We start from the raw sequence: 4,829 nt of genomic DNA, 5'->3' as shown, positions 1-4,829 counted from the left end.
TTAGTTGTTTTACACAAAACTTACTGAGTGCCTTCACCTTGATATTCACCCGCACACACATGAAGTCTTATATAATTTAACTCATTCCCAATGTTGACATCCGATGGTGTTGCAAGGGCTGCCGAGGTCATGCGTTTGGGTTTCCACCCCTTCGCTGCTAGCGGCGTGTTAATGGTAGCCGAGTGTGTGTACATAAATAGCCCTTTTTGGCATCCCCTTTAGGAAGAGTACTCACTGTAGTTAAAAATAGAGAGCCGCTGGATGTGTCAAGTCGGTTGCAGATTTCAAACAAGGCAGCCATTGCTCGAAAACAATAAGAAGGGTTTGTGCTACAGTGATGTGCAATATAAAAAAACACGCCACATTCGGCAACACTGCCTTGAACAATACTTATACAGTAAGCTGACGTTTCAAGCAATGGGCCTTCTTTAGAGCATTATTCCAACTTTTCAGATCAAGACGTGAGAAACTGCTTCACAGCCATTGCCCAAAACGTTATATCTGTTATAAGGCGTTTTTGGAGATCATATGCAGATTACAAATATTCATATTGTTAAATAAAAATGCTATAAGTTGGATGGGCAGGACACGTTGCTCGAAGTCATGATGAATGATAGTCAAGAATGATGACTGGCAGCCAAGGGATGGAACGCATCTGTGAGGATAATGCTGAGATGGAGTGATACATTCGGCTTGTGTTGGGGTGGATTATGACATTGCAAGTTCATGAGAGATGGCAGATTGAGGGCTTTATCCAGCAGTGGATTGACCATGGATAATGGCAAAGGCAGAGTTAATATGAATGTGTATTTGATGCATATTGAGCAATTGTTCCCAATCAGTGGTCCACAAGGATATGGTTGTGGTAATTCCAGAAACTATTCTAGGATTATTTTCACAACTTTTACCTGTACTGTATTTTACTGCCCATTGCACAACCATTTGGATGTTTTATGGCAATGCAGCTGGCAAGTGACTGAAGCTGCTGATTGCTGGCATTGGTTACTAACAGGCAGTTTTAACTTGGAAAAAATATTGTTGCAAGATGGTCTGACTACAGAGTGGCCCACAAATCAGTACAATTATTTTAACAAATGAGGGTTATTTCATTTATTTTAACAACATTTCAAACTGACTTCCATGAACAATGCATGCATCAATTCTCTTTTGAAATTAATTTAGGACATTTAAGATTACAGGTGTAATCTTTGAACGTTAATTCTGTTTTGTCTCAATTTCATTTAAAATGTCATCTAAAAAGTAAGAAAAATATATTAAAAGTGATCAAACTTAAATATTGAACAATTAAAATGTTTCAATACCAGTGTTAAAATAAATTAAAACCCTGTGCCCTGACTTTTGGACAACCCTGTATAAATTATTGGCAGTGGTCTGGAGATCCAGAAATGTTGTAATACCTGATACTATCAAAGACCTGTACTGTAACTACCCTGAACAGATGCGGGCAATGCCACCTCTTGTGAGTTGCAAGCAAATTGAGTGATGGTAAATCAATAACCAGACATCGCTTCAGACGTGTTCTCGCGAGCATTGCTTTGAGGTAATTATCCAGGTGGTGGCAAACAGAATGGCCATGGAAATTAGCAACATCAGCATCTCGAAGTCATAACACAATGGTACTTGATACGTATGTATGTTTAACTTCTTTTGCACCGTACGTCGCCAACCGTACTAATCGGGAGGTTGCGAGGGAAGGACAAACTAAAGGCAGCTGTAAAGAAATTCGTTTTCAGTCTAGATTTTAAAGTGCATAGCTTCGGTGGCTTCCAAATATATGTTGACTATACAACTGATGACCAAACAAATATATCCAAAGCAGAGCTAAACATGCACAACATGCATGCTTATAGACGATATGGTTCTCTGCAGGTGTAATGGTGATGCAATGGTAACGTGCTGAGCTATGAATCGGCAGCCCGGCTGATTCCTGGCCATGGCTCACACGAGTCGTGTAAGATCAACACGCCAGTGTGAAGCACTTCTACTCATACCCTCCCACACCAGTGTGAAACACTCCCTCACCCAGCCACTCATACCTGTGTGAAACACTCCTGCGCACACCCATTCACAACTCTGGGAAACACTCCCTTGTAGACCCAACTCACCTGTATTAAAACACTTCCTCATACACACCTGTGTGAAACACTCCCTCTCACGTGTGAAACACCCACATACATGTGTGAAACAATCCCTCTCACACCCATAAACACCTGTGTGAAACAACCGCTATTCGTCACTAAGTGGCGGTGACGTCACCACGATGCTTGTGCCAGGCTAGGTGCACGTTGAGGCCACGTGAAGTGTCGAACGCCCGCTGGCAGGAGGTCACGGCAGACCCAGCAGGTGCCACGGGTCGACTGACTGAGATAACCAAGATGACTGGCTGATGCACCACCTGTGCCCCCTATTGTGCCAACTTGCTGTGCTTTAGCCACCCGGCACTCCGCTCGTTGTTGTGAGCGTCGCTCCTCCGCCCTCCGTTGTTGTTGGAGGGCGACTGCCTCCAACTTCCCAGTAGCGTCCTTCACGAGCCTCCTCCACAGAGGCCGATCTTGACACCGCTGGTACCAGTCATCGGCAAGTCCACTCAGCTCCACATCCTCCTGTACCACATCACTCCATCTCTTCTCTAGCCCGTGCCGCGCCCGTTTAGCCCCCTCGATCTGGCCGAACAAAATCATGCGGTGGCTGGGCATGCGGGCTACATGACCCAGCCAACGCAGCCTTGCCTGCTGGAGGAGCTCACCGATGGAACTTTGCCCAGATTTTTCAAGGATTTGTGAGCTCACAATCCAGCCTGGTTAAACCCAGGATGGATCGTAGGCTGGCCAACCTAAATGTTTCTAACCGGCGAAGATGCTCCATTCGGGGGGCCCACGTTTCGCAAGCGTAGAGAAGGGAGGGAATGACTGTGGCCGAGAAGACCTGAAGCTTCGTGCGGAGCGACAGACCAGGCAGCTTCCACATAGCGTTACGCAACCGATGAAAAGATTGCCGCTCGACTGATTCGGAGTGAGACATCCGCTGTTAAACCGGAGCCGGTCATGAGCACACTGCCCAGGTATGGGAAACTCTCCACTCTCTCCACTACTGCCCCATCACTGATTGGGAGTTGTGGGGGTGGAGTGCCCGGTGGTACAAAATACCCAGGCAGGTGCTTAGTTTTGGTGGGGCTGATGGTAAAGCCCCACACCTCTTAGTGGCAAGCTCCAGTTTCAGCAGCAGCGCCTCCAACTCCTCATCTGAGTGAGCAGCAATCACCAGATCATCGGCATACATAACGTGGTTGAGCAATAGGGAGCCATCCCTTGACCGTACCCGGGCATCGATCAACCTCCAATTGTATCTGTAAACACTCCCTCTCACACCCACATGTGTGAAACACTCCTTATCACACCCACACCTATGTGAAACACTCCTCACAACTGTGTGAAACACTCACACCCACCCACGTATACCTGTGTGAAACAATCCTCACACCCACAAACACCTGTGTGAAACACTCCCTCTCACACCCACACACGTGTGAAACACTCCTCGCACCCACACACCTGTGTGAAACACTCTCCACCCACACACCTGTGTGAAACACTCCCTCTCACACCCACACATGTGTGAAACACTCCCTCTCCCACCCACACCTGTGTGAAACGCTCCCTCTCACACGCACACACGTGTGTGAAACACTCTCCACCCACACACCTGTGTGAAACACTCCCTCTCACACCCACACACGTGTGAAACACTATCTCACACATCCATACATGTGTGAAACACTCCATCTCACACGCGTGTGTGTGTGAAACACTCTCTCTTATACCCACACGCGTGTGTGAAACAAGACAGAACCCCCATATAGCCTTTCATTTCAGTTTCATTTATTAGGTATCGCCCTGTGAGCCATTCGGCTCTTGAATCGGGTGCAACCGCAACAAACAAAAACATGAAACAAAAACATCTTAAAGTGACTATGTGACTCTGTGCAAACAGAAAATCCAAGAAAAGACAGCAAAATATTCCACAAAAAGCACCGTACACCAACGCTGTGTGCAAAAATCCCAGTGGGATGCAAGTCAAACAACAACAACCACAAGACAACTTAGATTAAGGCCATCAGTCTTACTCCGTACTACAACAAACAAACATGGTCAAACCAAAAAACTTTTTTAAATCACCAAAATAAAGCCATAAAAGCAATGTAACAGTGATCATAGGAACTATGACCGAATCTTCACAATAAACGACATAAACAATATGTACCACCAAACCCTGCAGCCACAACAGCAGGGGCATAAGTCGGAGTATCAAACATTTTCAATACACCTTTAAGATCACACTAAATCAAAACACAGATCATACTTTGCAGTGGTCATCCGGAGTGAAACATTTTTATTTTAGGCCACTGAATATGAATGGCAGCTAGGGGTGTACGACTCCTCTAGAGCAGTTTTAACAGACTGTAGGGGCAAGTGCTGTTAGCGAGCACCTATGAAGGCCGGAACGGCACGCGAGGGGGTGGGTGGCGAGCACCACGCCCGACCGCCTTTGTCTCCCCAGTGGCGATGTTTATACACCGCACCAGGTACTCATTTGAGACTGAGTCGACCTAGGGGAGGCCCGGGACCTGTTTATATAATCGTCACTGGTGTTGGCCGTGAGCGGGAATCGAACACGGGTCGCCAGGTTCATAGCGCAGCGCACTAACCACTTTCACCTGTGTGAAACACTCCCTCTCCCACCCACCCACACTCACACCTGTGTGAAACACTCCCTCTCACACACTCCCTCCCCCACCCACCTACACTCAC

This window comes from Lampetra planeri, chromosome 5 (assembly GCF_965212315.1).
Source record: "Lampetra planeri chromosome 5, kcLamPlan1.2.h2, whole genome shotgun sequence".
Taxonomy (NCBI): Eukaryota; Metazoa; Chordata; class Hyperoartia; order Petromyzontiformes; family Petromyzontidae; genus Lampetra; species Lampetra planeri.
The sequence above is the reverse complement of the archived record's forward strand: the minus strand, read 5'-3'. Positions refer to the sequence as shown.